Source organism: Moschus berezovskii, chromosome 18 (genome assembly GCF_049115385.1).
Source record: "Moschus berezovskii isolate FMDL1 chromosome 18, NW_MosBer_1.0, whole genome shotgun sequence".
NCBI classification, from domain to species: domain Eukaryota; kingdom Metazoa; phylum Chordata; class Mammalia; order Artiodactyla; family Moschidae; genus Moschus; species Moschus berezovskii.
This window is the reverse complement of record NC_142477.1, coordinates 76,578,273-76,597,119: the sequence shown is the minus strand read 5'-3', so window position 1 is coordinate 76,597,119 and position 18,847 is coordinate 76,578,273. Positions and strand designations below refer to the sequence as shown.

Genomic DNA, 18,847 nt, shown 5'->3' with positions numbered 1-18,847 from the left:
TCACCGACTCTGTGGACATGAGTTTGAGTGTACTCCGGGAGTTGGTGATGGACAGGGAGGCCTGGCGTGCTGTGATTCATGGGGTCGCGGAGAGTCGGACACGACTGAGCGACTGAACTGAACTGAACTGAACTGAATAGTGATAGTAATTGTAAGTATAATAATTATTACATATATGTAATATAGTAATAGTAGAGTTCAGTTCAGTCACTCAGTCGTGTCCGACTCTTTGCGACCCCATGAATCACAGCACGCCAGGCCTCCCTGTCCATCACCAACTCCCGGAGTCCACTCAAACTCATGTCCATCAAGTCAGTGATGCCATCCAGCCATCTCATTCTCTGTCGTCCCCTTCTCCTCCCGCCCCCAATCCTTCCCAGCATCACAGTCTTTTCCAGTGAGTCAACTCTTCCCATGAGGTGGCCAAAGTATTGGAGTTTCAGCTTTAGCATCAGTCCTTCCAATGAACACCCAGGATTGTAACTGTAAGCATAATAACTACATAAAGGACAGAAATGGTATGGACCTAACAGAAGCAGAAGATATTAAGAAGAGGTGGCACGAATACACAGAAGAACTGTACAAAAAAGATCTTCACAACCAAGATAATCATGATGGTGTGACCACTCACCTGGAGCCAGACATCTTGGAATGTGAAGTCAAGTGGGCCTTAGAGAGCATCACTACGAACAAAGCTAGTGGAGGTGATGAAATTGCAGTTGAGCTATTTCAAATCCTGAAAGATGATACTGTGAAAGTGCTGCATTCAATATGCCAGCAAATTTGGAAAACTCAGCAGTGGCCAGAGGACTGGAAAAGGTCAGTCTTCATTCCAATCCCAAAGAAAGGCAATGCCAAAGAATGCTCAAACTACCACACAATTGCACTCATCGCACACGCTAGTAAAGTCATGCTCAAAATTCTCCAAGCCAGGCTTCAGCAATATGTGAACCGTGAACTCCCAGATGTTCAAGCAGGTTTTAGAAAAGGCAGAGGCACCAGAGATCAAATTGCCAACATCCGCTGGATCATGGAGAAAGCAAGAGAGTTCCAGAAAAACATCTATTTCTGCTTCATTGACTATGCCAAAGCCTTTGACTGTGTGGATCACAATAAACTGTGGAACATTCTGAAAGAGATGGGAATACCAGACCACCTGACCTGCCTCTTGAGAAACCTGTATGCAAGTCAGGAAGAAACAGTTAGAACTGGACATGGAACAACCGACTGGTTCCAAATAGGAAAAGGAATACGTCAAGGTTGTATATTGTCACCCTGCTTATTTAACTTATATGCAGAGTACATCATGAGGAACGCTGGGCTGGAAGAAGCACAAGCTGGAATCAAGATTGCCGGGAAAAATATCAATAACCTCAGATATGCAGATGACACCACCCTGATGGCAGAAAGTGAAGAGGAACTAAAGAGCCTCTTGATGAAAGTGAAAGAGGAGAGTGAAAAGGTTGGCTTGAAGCTCAACATTCAGAAAACAAAGATCATGGCATCTGGCCCCATCACTTCATGGGAAATAGATGGGGAAACAGTGTCAGACTTTATTTTTTGGGGCTCCAAATCACTGCAGATGCTGATTGCAGCCATGAAACTAAAAGACGCTTACTCCTTGGAAGGAAAATTATGAGCAACCTAGATAGCATATTAAAAAGCAGAGACATTACTTTGCCAACAAAGGTCCATCTAGTCAAGGCTATGGTTTTTCCCGTGGTCATGTATGGATGTGAGAGTTGGACTGTGAAGAAAGCTGATCACCAAACAATTGATGCTTTGGAACTGTGGTGCTGAAGAAGACTCTTGAGAGTCCCTTGGACTGCAAGGAGATCCAACCAGTCCATTCTAAAGGAGATCAATCCTGGGTGTTCATTGGAAGGACTGATGCTAAAGCTGAAGCTTCAATACTTTGGCCACCTCATGCGACAAGTTGACTCACTGGAAAAGACTCCGATGCTGGGAGGGATTGGGGGCAGGAGGAGAAGGCGATGACAGAGAATGAGATGGCTGGATGGCATCACTGACTCGATGGACATGAGTTTGAGTAAACTCCGGGAGTTGGTGATGGACAGGGAGGCCTGGCATGCTGTGATTAATGGGGTCACAAAGAGTCGGACACGACTGAGTGACTGAACTGAACTGATATGTAATATAGTAATAGTAATAGTAGAGTAATTGTAATAATAAGTATAATAATTATTACATATTATTATATGTAATATTAGAGAAGGCAATGGCACCCCACTCCAGTACTCTTGCTTAGAAAATCCCATGGATGGAGGAGCCTTGTAGGCTGCAATCCATTTAGTAATAGTAGAGTAATTGTAAGTAAGTATAATAACAATTACGTATTATTATATGTAATAATTATATTACATATAATATTTAATAGGAAGTGCTCAGTAAATGTCAGTTACTTTTAATGTATGGAAATGTGTCAACTAATTTCATCATTCTGAATTGGTGAACAAGTTGTTTTAAAATATTTTATTTTATAAATGGCCCATCCATTAATATTCTTGAAGTACATCTTTGGAGACATGTCCAATGATTTTCTAAGGATACATTCTATCAAATAGAATTGTTGGGCCTGATGATATCCACATTTAAACTGTTTACACTTATTTCCAAGCTGCCCTTCAGAAACTTTGCTCCTGGCCCAGCAGAAGTGCTTATTTCTGTGTACAGAAGTGCTCGTTTCTCCACACCATCTCCAACACTGGATGTTAGCTTTTGCCAAACTGGTCAGGGAAAAATCTTATTACTCCTTAAATTTGCATTTCTTTGATCAGTTAAAAAAAAAAAAGTTTAAAACTTAAAAGTGTTTTTAACCATTTATGTTCCTTTTGTTTGTTTAATGAATTACTTAATTATATCCTTCAAGGCTTAACTGATTTTTTGTTGAGGTATTGATTGTCCTATATGCTTTTGAAATTAAGCACTCAAGTGGCAAAAATGAGTCAGCCAATTCTCCAAACATTTCTTCTTACATTCTCAACATCTGCTACCAAATTTTTCTCAATTTGGAAGAAATATCTGGTCAAGAGAAATTTTCAGCTTATCTCAGAAAAACTTATAAGAAGGGACACAGTGAAAAGACGAGGAAAAAAACAGGAAGAAATTATTTTAAATGAGAATGAGTTATTGAATTACCTATTTGATTATTTTTAATTTTTTGATTATATTTTGATTTGTCCCAAATTGCCAGGGACAAAGGATGGAACTCTACTGCTTTGCTAAGGGTTCCTGTTGTACATCTTTAGAGGGTATATAAGTCACACAAGGCAGCTTTTTCCAAAACCCTTTTCTCGGCATCACTTGGCGAGGTTAAATACTTGATTCTGGAGTTCATTTCCATGCTAATGATGAGAGTCTCTAAAGATATAGACTGAATAGCTGATTCTTTTAAAAGCTCTTCTGAGGGGATTCTTAAAAATATCAATGTTGTAAAAACTTCAGAAGTTGTCAGTTTATTAAGATTACTTCATTTAATTGCTCAGCTATTCATTAAAAAGTCATTAAAATAGCTGAGCACCTACTGTGCACCAGCCCCTGGCCTAGGGATATAGCAAATCACACGTTCTAATGGTTCACAGGAAAACAGAGGGAGGCAAACAATAAGCAAATATGCATCGTTAGGCAAGGTGGGGAGTGCAGTTACAGACAAGGCAAGGAGAGAGGTGATAAGTGATACAGAGTGGGCACTGCTCTCTTTTTATTAACAATCAACCCCTTTTATTTATCTCTTTATAATCAATAAAATTATTTTAATATCAGTTTGAGAGGACTTCCAATTTCTCAGTTCTCCTGAGTTTGGGGCTGACTCTCTATCCTTCAGCATCTCCTTGCTCTCTTCCATCCCTGCCTATTCCTGGAGAAGGCTGGGCCTTATAGAGTATCAGTAAGAGACAGACTCAGTGGCCAAAGGACTGGCCATTTCTGTGATAAGATAATGAACAAACTAGTGTGTGATAAACAGCAAAGACAATAATCAGGTGGTGGTAAAGTAAGAACCAAGGCAAATATTTATCGTCTGCAAAAGCCTAATAAATTATCAACTGCAATCTTTAAGAAAAGCACTGTCAAGCCCTGTGGAAGCATCCAGAACATTGGACAGTGCCAACAGCAAGCTAAGGTGCAGCTGCTGAGGGTCTGCTGAGGAGCTGCCAAGTTCTGGAACATTCTATTGCACAGAACTCAGGCTAAAGGAAGATCAGGACTGGGAGTGGGAAGAATGTGCTTAAAGTTTTGAAAGGCTTTGAAACAAATTTGGTTAAACTAAGCACTGGTTAAGAAGCTTTCATACTCTAAACCTGAAATCAAGCCAGAAACTCATACCAACAATTCTTCCTCATTCATCAGTAGCTGCAACAGAACAGAAATTGAAATGATACTTGGCAAATTGTCATACACAGACTCTTTGGCATTTAGAGCTGATTATCAGCCCTGGGATTCAAGTAAGGGGTCTGCTCACCCAAGGTCAGAGTTCATTAACTGTATCTACACATTATCCCCTGGAGAAGGGAATGGCTACCCACTCCAGTATTCTTGCCTGGAGAATTCCATGGACAGAGGAGCCTGGTGTCAGACACGACTGAGCAACTAACACATGCATTTTTTTTCCTATGAAAATTATGCATTTTTTTTCCTATGAAAATGATCTATCAGTTACTCAAAAGAGACCATGGCCCAATATAGCTTGTTCAAGTATCAACATTCCTTGGGACTTAAGTTGGAATATCCAATTCAGCCATAGAAGGCTCACAGTTTGAATGAGTATCTTGAAATACTATCTCCACCCTGACCTTAACATGCTGACACTCTCCTTCAGAGTTTTAAAACGTTTCCTGCCCTGTAAGTTCAGTCCCCTGGTCAGGATGGTAAAAGCAACATGTTTGTTATGTATGAAGCCCTGCCTTAGGCACTTAAAAACCACGCCATTGTGTCAGGTTATCTGCTGCTGCATAATAAACTGCCCCAGACTTAACAGTGTTGTTTATTCACAATTCTGTAAGGTCAGCAACTTGGACTGGACTCAGCGGAACAATTCCTTTATCTAGGAACTACAAGACATAGGTTTAGAATCCCACATCATCACTTTTGCACATTCATCAGTGACAGCATGTCACAAGACCACCTCCTAATGGGAGGAGCCACAAAGTCATGTTACAAAGAAGTTGCACACAGAATTACTGCAGTCATCTTGCAAACAATCTGCTGCACCTACATGCTGAAGAATTTATGGTTAAAATAATATCATTTTTGTAATTTGCTCAAAAAGTCACAGAAAAAAAAAAAAACTGATGGGGCAATAGTTGAAACAAAAATGGCAAAAAAAAAAAACCTGATCATCATTAAAAGTTGATGCTGGGCACCCGGGATTACAGTTTACCCTTGAAATAGTCAGTTCTTAAGGCACCGACCCCCAGTGCAGTTAAAAATCTCTGTAAAACTTTACAGTCAGCCTTCTGTATCCATGGTTCCACATCCTTGGATTCAACTAACCTCAGATGACATAACACTATAGTATGTATTTACATTAAAAATTCCATTTATAAGTAAACCCTTACAGATTCATGTTGTTCAAGGGCTCACTGTATTTACACTAGTCTCTCTAAAACTTCTTTTTGGTTCTTTGGATTTCCATCTCTCTGCTTACATTGCCCATCTGTTTTTACATGCCGTCTAACTTTGTCCATGAAAGCCCTTAGCATATTAGCCAGTTGTTTTAAATCCCCAGTCTGATAATTTCAACATCTCTACCATGTCTGGTTCTGATGCTCGCTCTGTCTCTTCAAATTCTGAGGTTTGTGTTTTGTTTTACTTTTAGTATGCCTTATAGATTTTTCTTGATAGCCAGACATGATATACCAGGTAATAGACACCACTGTAAACAGGCCTTCAGTCACGCGGTGGTGGGAGAAGGGGAGGTGTATGACACACCTGTGATCAGGTCTCGGTCTTTAGTGAGCCTACATTTCTGGACGGGAAAGTTGACTGCAGGTTTTTCTCCCCACTTAGGTGGGACAAAGTGGCCACAGTAGGCTGGAGTTGAGTATTTCCCAGCCCCAGGTGAGTTAGGCTCTGATAATACCCCAACAGGTGAGGCTCTGGTTAATCAGTTTCTCCTGAGGACAGGCCTTGTTAAAGAAGAAAAGTGCTCTGGCACATTTCATAGTATGTTTCTTCCTGCTCCCCTGATGGAAGCATGAGGGGATTTTTCCTTGGTATTTACTATGGGAACCTGCTCGAGTTCCTGGAGATAAATCTCACAATATTGTCCCCTCTCCCAGGAGAGGGTTCCCCTGGAGTTTTGAGCTCTGAGACTTGTCCCCACTGAGCCTCCAGCAATTCAGCAGTTATAGACTTGCCTGAAAGTTTCTGCTCCAGGAAGCCATGCCTCTCTGTATTCACCTTCTGTCTCTCCATTCTTGGGGGCAACAGTTTGTCCTGTGTCCTCCCTTCTCTTACAGATCCAAGATTAGTTGTTAATTTTTCAGTTTGTTAGACTTGTTACTTGCTGTTAGGATACAGTACAACTTCTAAGCTCGTTACATTTGCAACTGGAAATTGAAATCACAGTAGTCTTAACTTTGGTGTGTGTTTGCAATTTTTCAAATAAAAAGGTTAAAATTAAATTAACAAAATCCATGCTCTAAATTAACCCATATAATTTGCTTTTCCACTCATAGATGGGGACACTGAAAGAGGGATCAGTCACTGGCCTTTGCTAAGGTGACACATTTAGTAATAATGGCTAATATTTACTAAAGACATACAATGTGCCAGCACCTTTCCAATTACACTGCATAACACATTTCCCCTTAATCATCAAACACTATGCACCAGGTGGTATTATAATCTCCATTCTGAGATGAGAAACACCAAAGGGTTGCCCAGGGTCACAGAATAAGTAGAGAAAGTAGAATATAGATCCAAAATGTGTGACTCCAAAGACTCCACTCTGAGACCACTGCCTAATAAAGAAGTAAAGCTGAGATTAGAATCAAAGTTTGTCTTTCTCCAGTGGCAGGACTTACCCATTCCACAGTGGCAGGCTGGAACTTTGTGTGCTGGGTGGTTCCCTGGTCATAATCTTTCAGTCCATTGCCTGTTCAAGATTTTTTCTCCCAAATTTACACATTGTATTGACAACTAACATGCCACACTCTACCAGGGATATGACTAAACTGCACAACCAAGTTTCCACTGGGTTTTCCATCTCTTCTACTAAGAAATATAATGTACCCTAAGTGCTTTAAACTATAAAGAGGACAGTTTCACTCATTCACCAACTAGCATTTTAAACCAACAACCATTCGTAAAGTTATTTTCAAAAGAAGCCAAAACTTGTGGTAAAATAAAGTTCCGCTTTGGAATTTTCCTCACCAACTTCCTCAACTAGAAATGTCCTTTAGTTTATACCTGCACCATTTCTGGGTGAGAAGCAAAAAGACTCATGAGTGAGGAGGGATTTTGACTATGAAAATTTGTTTCCAGGAATGACATGAGAAGAAGTACAAGGAGCTGCTTGGGAGTTTTCAATTACTCTCCCTTCTAAACAGAGGTGCTCTTTGTCACTTCTAAGCACTCCCCTTTTTTTGAGTCAGAGCCTCAGCTACTCAGTCTGAAGGCATGGCTTATTACTCTTGACTCAGAGGAAGTGAGAAAGTATAATTTACCAAAATACTTAGTGACAAACAGCAGGGGTGGATTTCATATCTATACCATGTGAAGTTCACTAGGCCTTGTCTGATAGATGCAGATTAAAGAGAGGGAGGGGTGTGTGTGTGTGTGTTGAAGTCTCACTAGGCCTTGGGTGGATTTCATACTTATTGTGTGTGTGTGTGTGTGTAGTATTGAAGTCTCACTAGGATGCAGATTAAGGAGAGGGAGGGGTGTGTGTGTGTGTGTTGAAGTCTCACTAGGCCTTGGGTGGATTTCATACTTATTGTGTGTGTGTGTGTGTGTGTGTGTAGTATTGAAGTCTCACTAGGCCCTGTCTGGGGTGTGTGTGTGTGTGTGTGTGTGTGTGTGTGTGTTGAAGTCTCACTAGGCCTTGTCTGATAGATGCAGATTAAGGAGAGGGAGGGGTGTGTGTGTGTGTGTGTGTTCATGCTGATGAGAAGTTAAAAGAGGTCATGACTTATCTAGAAAGATAGCAAACTTTTTAAAAGGGAGCAGTCCCTCTAAGAGTTAACTGCAGATACAAAAAGTTGATGCAATATTTTATTGATTTCAATTTAACTTATTTCTCTGAGGTCCTAAAATATCCTTTTGTAAACAGGCTTGTGAGTGGGTGAGGATGGCTTAGTCGTGTCCGACTCTTTGCAACCCCATGGACTATACAGTCCATGGAATTCTCCAGGCCAGAATACTGGAGTGGGTAGAGTCCCTTCCAACAGGGAATGAAGGGAAAGTAAGTAAAATAGTGCCTGACTCACAGACACAAAACATTGGATCTACTTGTCCACTGTATTCCCTCAGGCACCCCAGCTTTGCAGAGAGGATGTCTAAGGCCTGAGGACTGATCAGCACTGAGCTATGCAATGTTTTCTGATGCTTCACCTTCTAAAGAAATTGAAATACTGAGATTAAGGAACACGAGAAAGCAGAGTGAGCCATATTTAAGCACTTAATGTTTTCAAAATAGAGAGTGAGACAGAGAAGAGAGACAGAGAGGCAAAGTCCTTTACCAGGCTCCTTAATTATGTGGATCTCAAACTCAATTACAAACATATAAAACAGTCAAATATTTAATAAAAACAGTTGGAACTTGACCTCAAACACTCATAGGTGCATTGTATGGATCAAGTTTCCCAGAAACAGGAGTAGTAAAAGCAGATTATTTATAAAGAAGTATTTTCTCTCTCCATCCAAGTAAACTCTTCCCCTGGTAACAGGGCAGCTGTTGCAGTAGCCGTTGTGAGAGGGGTCAGTTGCTTCCCTTTCTTTAAGCTCCCCAACACTAGACAAAGGTAAATTAAAATTTGAATTCTTCTCAGCTTTCAGAATTTCTAAGAAAATAAACGTTCATCCTAGAAGACTGGCCTAAGTCGATTAGTTAGATACCATGAGGGGATCATCACTGAGGAAGCTGGAACTGCTGGATTTTTAATTTTAACATTGGTGTTATTCAGCCCGGAATGCATCCTAGGTCTCAGCCCTCAGCGCATGTCCCTTAAAATCACAGCCACCAGACATTTTTCTTTCACTGTGGGAAAGTGTCAAATCCTTTCTCTTTGTGTGCATATTTGAGTCACAGGAAATGGTCTTTACATTCCATTCTTAGGAATGAATGAGGTGTGAGAACATTCTAATTTCACATAAATGCTTCATGTCTCTATCACAGTGGATTTGCCTTTTTTTAATATATATATAACAGTTTAAAAATTCTAGCAATTATAAAAGTGATATTGACTCATGGAAAATTCAGAACACAGACAAGAAAAGGAAAAAAGTAGGAGAAACCATCTAAAGTCATGCAAAGACAACTACTGGTAACATTTCCTGTGGTTTGGAAACCTTTTTATTAAAATATGAATTATACAGTTTTCATTACTAAGGGTCATCTTCACATCTTTAAAAAAATGTATCTATGAAATGAATTACAGTTTCATTATACATGATTCTGATATTTATAAATGTGTAGTTATGGCAACATTAATACAATTTTTGTTGTAAATAATGCTATTGCAATAAACAATAAGCAACAATGAAAGCTGAGAAATAAACCTGAAACTAGCTATATAATTTTAGAAGCAATAAGGATAATATAGGGCTTCCCTGGTGGCTCAGTACTTAAAGAAGCCACCTGCAATACAGGAAACTTGGGTTCGATCCCTGGGTCAGGAAGATCCCCTGGAGAAGGAAATGGCAACCCACTCCAGTATTCTTGCCTGGGGAATCCCATGGATAGAGGAGCCTAGCAGGCTTCAGTTCATGGTGTCACAAGAGTCGGACATGATTTAATGACTGAAACACCACCAAGGATAATATAAATAACATAGGCCTTGGTTAAAGTCAAAAGAAATGGGTTTAGGTCTCAGCTTGGATACTAACCTGTAGTGTAATTAAGAATAGGTTGCTTTAAGCCAAACCTGTGATAACTCTACTTGGGAATTCTGAATGTTTCCTCTAATTTCCCAGCTGAGATTCTGTAATGGCGATGTAAAAGATCACCTTACTCTTCTTCCCTACATATAGGAAGGTGAGCACCCAGTGCACCAAAGGGGCTCTTTGAGAAAAAGGCTCACAGCAGATTCATCTCATCAAGAACTCCAGCAAGGCCTTAGCTAAATGGAAAAGCAAGAAAGAGGTGCACAGGACATATTCCCACCCACACTCTGAGGATCACATGTTGACAGATGTTGGTTTCAGATGCACCAGGTAGAGGGGAGTGGGGAAGGGTGATTCAAGACTCTGGACAATAAACAGAGGCTCCTCCTCCCAGCAAAAAAGAATAGATTGCTTAACCGCTCTGAAGTTCCGTTTTTTCATCTGTGAAATGAAGAGGTCAAATTTTAATCCCTAAAGTCCTTTCTTGTGTTAAGGTTTTTTTGATATTAATAGGTGATTAACATCAACAGTTGAGCATTTGTTTGCTAGATTTGACCCCTGTACAGGCAACCATCTCTGATAATCAAATCACTAATTTCTGTTTTCTACTTATAGATGAGTTCATCCAGATGATCCCTTTAATTTTCCATCAGTGAAAACACTGCCAAAGAAAGAAAATCCACTTGAGTTAATCTTTAGTCACAAATTCATTTGAGCTCTAAGACTAAACTGAAATAGGTCAGAAACAACTTTTAGAACTGCAGCAGTATAGTCAAGTTCTTTACTCAAGCAAAGTATCAGATAATCTATAACAATATTAAGAACTCCATTTGTACAAAACAGAAAATCCACAGAAGCTTGGAAGACACTGGAACAACAACATAATCTAGTCTTGTCTTCTACCATGGATTGCAAACTCAAATGCATATAGGAACCATATAAACAGGTAATATAAACGTCTCCTTATATCTGTCTCGTTTCACTAAATAAACCCAATGACAGAGTGAAAGGGGCTGTAGCAAATTGGAAAAAGCGTATCCAGAAAAAGACAAAGATCTACCAGATTACTGGCAGGAGGAATGTGAGCATAGCATAGTCAAATCTTTTGATTTTTCAATAGAAGCTGGCAATCCAGATTCGTGTGCATGTATAAAATTTCAAGTTTCTAATTTTGGCTCAAATTTGCTTTTTGTTTTCTCCTCTGCACTGTGCGGGTCAAATAGTAAAACTGGGGCCACCAATTTGTGGCCTGTGCTCAGGCTTCTCAGGGTTCAGTTCAGTTCAGTCGCTCAGTCATGTCTGACTCTCTGCGACCCCATGAGTCACAGCACGCCAGGCCTCCCTGTCCATCACCAACTCCCGGAGTTCACTCAAACTCATGTCCATAGAGTCAGTGATGCCATCCAGCCATCTCATTCTCTGTCATCCCCTTCTCCTCCTGCCTCCAATCCCTCCCAGCATCAGGGTCTTTTCCAGTGAGTCAACTCGTCGCATGAGGTGACCAAAGTATTGGAGTTTCAGCTTTAGCATCAGTCCTTCCAATGAACACCCAGGATTGATCTCCTTTAGAATGGACTGGTTGGCTGAAATAAAATTTAACTGGCTGTCCTGTATTTCATCAGGTAATCTACTACCAATGGATTTAGGAAAATGGTTGGAACTTTAGAGCCTGGTGAACTGAAGAAGAAAATTCATTCAACAAGCAAGTGGATAGGAATTTTAATATGCATAAAGTTCTTACTGCAAGAAAAAGGCTAAAGGACCCACCTTATGGCTAGCCCAGTGATTGTTTCACCATGGCTGTACATTAGAGCCAGCTGGGGAACAGCAAAGCATTTCTGATGCTTACACCCAGCCCTAGACCAAATGGATCAGAATGGAATATTTTAAGATGCCTCCTAATTCTAATGAGCAGTCAGATTGAGAACTATTGAGATAAAGAAGCAAGGGAGAAAACCTGAAGAGCAGGTAGGGAGTATGACTGTTTTAACTCAGGTTCCCAAACTTTACTGCATATTGCCTTCTCCCTGGGGATCTTTAAAAATCACTGATGCCTGATAGACATCCCCTGCTGCTGCTGCTGCTGCTAAGTCACTTCAGTCGTGTCCAACTCTGTGTGACCCCATAGACGGCAGCCCACCAGGCTCCCCCGTCCCTGGGATTCTCCAGGCAAGAACACTGGAGTGGGTTGCCATTTCCTTCTCCAATGTGTGAAAGTGAAAAGTGAGAGTGAAGCTGCTCAGTCATGTCCGACTCGTAGCGACCCCATGGACTGCAGCCCACCAGGCTCCTCCATCCATGGGATTTTCTAGACAAGAGTACTGGAGTGGCTTGCCATTGCCTTCTCCGAGACACCCCCTAGGCATTCCAATTCAATTAGCGCAGGGTACAACTGGGCACCAGGTGTTATAAAAGCTTCTCAGGTGTTTACATGTACAACAGAGTTTGGGGGGCACTCTTTGAAACTTAAATACCTCTATTTATTAGGATGGAAGCAGCACTAATTACTTTCATGGGAGCAGAAATGAAATCAAACCTTCCAACTATATTTAAGAATAAATTGGATGCTACTTTTTCAATCTAGTTTTTCCATGTTGGCTGAGAAATTTAAACCCTATGAATAGTATGTTGTTTTTAAGAACTTAACTCTGCCTGTTTATAGGATGCCTATAAATTCCTTTGCCAGGAGTTTTACAGGTGGGAGGAGGACTGTCACCCAAGACACTTTCATAACTCCCTGCCTTCAGTCATATGCAATAATACTGACTAAGTGCCAGTGTAATTCAGAAGCCATACTTCTGTCCGTAAAGGTTTGCTCTATGCACAGACTGATGGGTTGGCATGGGGTCGGGGTGAGTGTGATGCCAACCTCCAGACTGATTTGCAAAAAGGAAAAAATAATCTGGATCTTGCTATATTCAAGAAAAGGGACATGTATTTCTCTGATCTTTATTACAAATTGCTAAAGCTCACACTGACCCCAAAACTGTTAGTCTTCCAACATTTAAAAGGTTACTCACCCCCAAGAGATTATTCAGCCCTGATCTGACAGAAAGTGCAAGAACATTGCTTTTTAGTGCCAAACGCCAATAGATCTGAATTCCAAAGAAGCACGCTTTATGGGAGTATATGGGCCTTAACCCAGCTGGTGGGGTAATCTGAGAGCCAAGGGAAGACAGGACTGTCAGAGAGGACACCTGACGAGTTCCAGAACTCGAGCTTAGGGAAGTATTTTACAAGACTAACCAATTTATCAAAAGTAGCCGAATACTGCCAGCACACAGCGCATCATGGAGAGTGGATAGGGTTCATTTGCGATAAAGTAAGAGTCTGAGTATCCTGCCTGATAATGGAGAGGCATGTAAGTGGTAAAACAATGATTAACACAAAGCAAGGATCACATCTAACATCAGGGCTGCCTAAGGTTTTATCACTGCAATAGGAAGAAAGGGAGCTTTTTCTGTCTACATAAGGTACATAAAACTTGAAAACCACTTTCTCATGTCTCATATTTTGAGAGAACTTTGAAAACAGAAAATTATCTTTTAAATACACATAATTAACATTTCTTGTTACTGTACTTTTGAGTCTTCTTACATAATCAAAGAAATGTAAAGGTTACTGGAAACATACACTCCTTTTAATATTTTCTATTAAGGAAAAGGTAATAGGACAGCATGTGCCAGACATATTTTGCAGGAAATAGATAAACCTGTCTGGGATATAATAAAATATTAGGGAAACATGAGTTTTAAAACTTTAAGTTAGTCTAGAGTAGCTTTTCCTTTAAGGAACACATGAGAGTCTCTGTTTACACAAAAGTGAACATTTACTTTAACCAAGGAGTCTTTGCTTTACAGGCCTCTCCAATAGGGTTATTTTATATGCCAAGTTCCCTAGTACAATTTAAAATGCTTGAATTACAGAAACTACATCAATACATAAATTCTGAAAGAAGAAATATTAGTTCAAGTGAGGGATACATATCATCATAGACAAATGCAACAATAAAAAGTTCAGAGTGTATCAAGTATCCTATTTATTCAGTGTACTGTCTCTGTGACATGTAATCTGTTTCATGTAAACTGATTCATAAATTTTTAGCACTTTTCATTTAGGATTAAGAATAGTAATTTTTTTAACAAGTTATTTGATTTTGATCTCTCAAAGAGAGTTTATAGATTCCCCATTTAAATGAATGAATTGCATTCATCAAACATGACTTTAGCAATAAGCATGTCTCAAGCACTTGCTGGGAGAAACCATAGTGAGCAAAACATATATTGGCCATTTCCATTCTGAGCAAACTTACCTTTTAGTGAGGGAAGCAGACATAAATTACCACAAACTACTATAATTGTTTCAAAGGATAGGCACAGGGTCCTATAAACTGTACACAGAGGACATGTTTGAGAATAAAGATTCAGAACAGACGGAGTGGCATTTGAGCTGAGATAATGCTGTTAATAATAACAGCTACTATTTACTGGCTTTATGCTAAAGGTTAAAAAGTATTAGATCACTTAAACTGTACAACAAATGACTGAATTAGACACTTTAATTATCCCATTTTATTGTCCAGGAAACTGAGGCCTAGAGAGGCTAAGCAGCTTCTTAAAGGCAATCAGAGGAAGTAACAGAGCCTGCAGCTGAACCCAGATGCTGACTGCAGAACATGTATTGTATTCTTAACCATTAGTCACATGGCTTCTCTAGTGAAAAAGATGAAATGGTGTTTATCTTAGTCTGCTTGGGCTGCAATAATGAAGTACCTAAACAACAAAGAATTTACTTCTCACTGTTCTGGAGGCTGGAAAGTCCAAGCTTAAGGTGCGAGCCCACTCACTTCCTGGTGAGGGCTCTCTCCCTAGTCTTCAGATGCTTCTCTCACTGTCAGTTTACAGCTTATGGTCTTTTCTGCTTTAGTGCAAAGAAAGGAGACACCTCTCTCTCTCCAACTCTTCTCCTAAGAGGCCACCAATTCTATGAGATTAGGGTCTCATCCTTATGACCTCAATTAATCATAATCACCTCCTAAAGGCCATATCTCTAAACATAGTCATGTTTAGGTTAGGACTACAACATATGAATTCGAAAGAGACACCCTTCAGTCTACAGCATGGAGTAAACTAGGTAGGAGAATGATGGGGAGTAACTATGACCTCAAAAGACTAAGAGCACAGGTTATAATAAATATGTGCATTAGGCTAATCTGGCTGGTATGTCATAAAATAAAAGGAACATGTGATAGACACTGGAAGATAGAAAGTCATAAGTAGAAACTACAGTTCTAATAAATAGTTGCAAAAAATCAGGACGTTAGATTTTTTTTATATGCATATATACCCTGACCTAAGTGGTTACTATTCTTGGAAAGTAAAAACCATAACTGCATCTTAATTCTAACTGGCTTAGGTGTTAAAATCATCTGAAGAAGTAAGCTTAACAGGGATGTAAAGATAATGTGAAGTGGTGCCAGGAAAGGGATTACTTACAAGCTGTCTGGATCCTTATTTTCCTTTACTCTAGACTAGGCCCCTTCATTTAGGATAAACCTTCCTTTTGGTTCAGCTAAGACATTTTTCTCAGAGGAGCCATCACTAGATTCTATCCTTGGAAGTTAGTAATTTTCAATTTTAACCTCATAAACTCCTAAATGTAGAATGAGAAGTTAACAAGTTGAAGTTGACTAGTCCATTCAAGTTTGGACATAAATATTATTTTATTTTATTGTTTTGGCCATACTGCACAGCATGTGGGATCTGAGTCCCCCGACCAGGGATCAAACCAGTGCTCCCTGCAGTGGAAGTACAGATTATTAACCACTAGGCTGCCAGTGAAGTCTCAGATATAAGTATTATTGAGTGTATTGGAAAACAATTATTATATTTCAAGTAACAGAAAACTCAGATTGAAGCTATATGAGCAAAAACTAAACAGTTCAAAGATATCTCTAGCTTCAAGAGAAGCTTGATGTAGGACCCAGGCAGCTTTTTTCCCCTCTCTATCAGCTCTGCTTTTGATTCCATGTCAAGTCAACTTAAGCTTCATGGACCTAAGATGGCACTTGGCAGCTCTAGGCTACAAAGTCTAAGTACAGAAGGGGTTAACAAAATCCAAATTTTTCCAACAGTCCCAGTGAATACCTCGTCTTATTTCACCCACTTGGATTTAGTCACGTGTATATCCCTGAACCAATTATACCCAGAGGGACCCAAGAGTTGAAGGATAGGATCAGTTTTAAACAGTTCACATGGCTGAAAATGGAGAGAAAGATGACTTACCCAAAGTATAATCAAAATGCTTTGGCAGGACAAGGAAGAGGGAACTGATGCTAAAAATTCAACCAATAAATGTCCACAATATTGGGATGAGGCACGTCTGCTCTGAGTGAGGACTGCACCTATTTGTGGGGAAAGGAATGTAACATTAGGGCTCATGAAGAGTTGAAGCTGGTGCTATACAAAGCAGAGTCAACAGAGACTGCAGACTAGGCTGCCATGGTCAGTATTAACACCAAACTGTCAAACTCACCACCCAGTACAATTATTCACTTTGATATCAAATCATCATAAGAGATCTGTGACAATTCAATTTCCTGATCTCTTTTGGGATGGCTCTTCTGTTTCTTTTGCTGGATCCTTATTCTCCTTCTGTTCCATAGATTAGGACAATGACCAAAGTAACGCACACAGCTCTCTCTACTCTCTTTAAACCTCTTTCTTGAATTCAGCCATTCTCCATGTGTTAATGACCATAACCTTAAGTGTAACTTCCAAAACTTCATTTTCTGGTCCATCCTATGAGTCATGGAACTTTGTAAATTAATCCAGCTCTCATTTGCAAAACTCTGCGTCTTAGGGTCCTGGGTTTGTTCTTCTTTGGCCCTCAGTTCATGGGTCAAAGCTTAATAATATGAAGGAACAAGAAAATCTTAAGTTGTACTCTGAATAACCGTTTATTGTTTGGTAAATGCCCCTTCCACTAAACATTAAGTTCGTTGAGGGCAGAGAGTATTCACCTGTGGTACCAAAACAAACATGATCATTCAGTAAGTTCATGTCAAAATACACACAGTTTTCAGTGCAATGTAACAACTCCCTTCTACATCATTTTTGATAACCAGTCCTCTCTTTTCCACTAAACAGTCAAGTTAAGGAATGATGGCCAGTTTACTACAGCAGTCTTTCCCAGTTTTGAATAGTTATAATATTAGGAATTATACAATTAGAAATATTAGTAGTATTATTAGAAGTAATATTATAGCAATATAGGAACTGATTTCCAGCATCTAAATTCCCTTGCTATGCTTGATGCGTGCCTCCTCACACTTTCTGCACGAGGAGTCAAAAATCCCATCTCTTATTACATAAACTAAAAAGTGACAAACACATTTTTCTTCCTGACCCTTGGCATTTAGCACATGGTATGTGGACCTCACCTGGGTAGGCAGATCTGCATCTGGAACCCTGAATCTTAATTATCCAGGCAGGGGAAATCTAGAATTCATTTCACTTGTGACATCTAGTGTCCAGTGGTGGTATAGGCAGCACCCTATCCAGACGGCTCCTAAAAACTGACTTTAATTTTGATATAGGTAGCATCTATGATTTTACTAATGCTGTTTACTTCCCTAGAGTGTTTTTCTCTTCACTTAGCTCGGCTATTTTTCAAGGCCCTACTCAAGTGCCACCTGCACGGTGAAACATTCAAGGGACACCATAACAAAACTGACCTCTCCCTTCACACATCTTTAGTGTAGGGTATATACTGTTGACGTGACATTCATACATAGCCCGATGGTTATTTAAATTTGCTTTTATTTAATCCCCCACTTACATTGTGAGAATCTTCCAGAGTCGAGTGGCATTTACCATATCTCTAAATTCCTTGCATTTTGCCTAACGCATTGTGGTCACTAAGGGACATGTGGACACAGGGATGAATTGGGAGAGTAGGATTGAGATATATACACTACCATGCGTAAAACAGATAGCATAGGGAGCTCAGCTTGGTATTCTGTGATGACCTAGAGGGTGTGGGAGGGAGGTTCAAGAATGAGCGAGTATATGTATCAGTTCAGTTCAGTCGCTCAGTCGTGTCCGACTCTTTGCGACCCCATGAATCACAGCACGCCAGGCCTCCCTGTCCATCACCAACTCCCTGAGCTCACTCAAACCCACCTCCATCGAGTCGGTGATGCCATCCAGCCATCTCATTCTCTGTCGACCCCTTCTCCTCCTGCCCCCAATCCCTCCCAGCATCAGAGTCTTTTCCAGTGAGTCAACTTGTCACATGAGGTGGCCAAAGTATTGCAGTTTCAGCTTTAGTATCAGTCCTTCCAATGAACATCCAGGACTGATCTCCTTTAGAATGGACTGGTTGGATCTCCTTGCAGTCCAAGGGACTCTCAAGAATCTTCTCCAGCACCACAGTTCCAAAGCATCAATTGTTTGGCGATCAGCTTTCTTCACAGTCCAACTCTCACATCCATACATGACCACTGGAAAAACCACAGCCTTGACTAGACGGACCTTGGTTGGCAAAGTAATGTCTCTGCTTCTTAATATGCCATCCAGGTTGGTCATAACTTTCCTTCCAAGGAGTGAGCGTCTTTTAATATCATGGCTGAAATCAGCATCCGCAGTGATTTTGGAGCCCCCAAAAATAAAGTCTGACACTGTTTCCACTGTTTCCCCATCTATTTCCCATGAAGTGATGGGACCAGATGCCATAATCTTTGTTTTCTGAATGTTGAGCTTCAAGCCAACTTTTTCACTCT

General features: G+C 40.2%; 1 long non-coding RNA gene across 1 annotated transcript in view; it reads right to left on the bottom strand.

Moving 5' to 3' along the window:
* Positions 1 to 18,847, bottom strand: part of LOC148775022 (uncharacterized) — a 79,537-nt gene that overhangs the window by 58,231 nt on the left and 2,459 nt on the right. Inside the window, exon 3 of the long non-coding RNA XR_016035218.1 lies at positions 16,350 to 16,468. This is a non-coding gene — a long non-coding RNA (uncharacterized LOC148775022). The remainder of the gene's footprint in view (positions 1 to 16,349; positions 16,469 to 18,847) is intronic.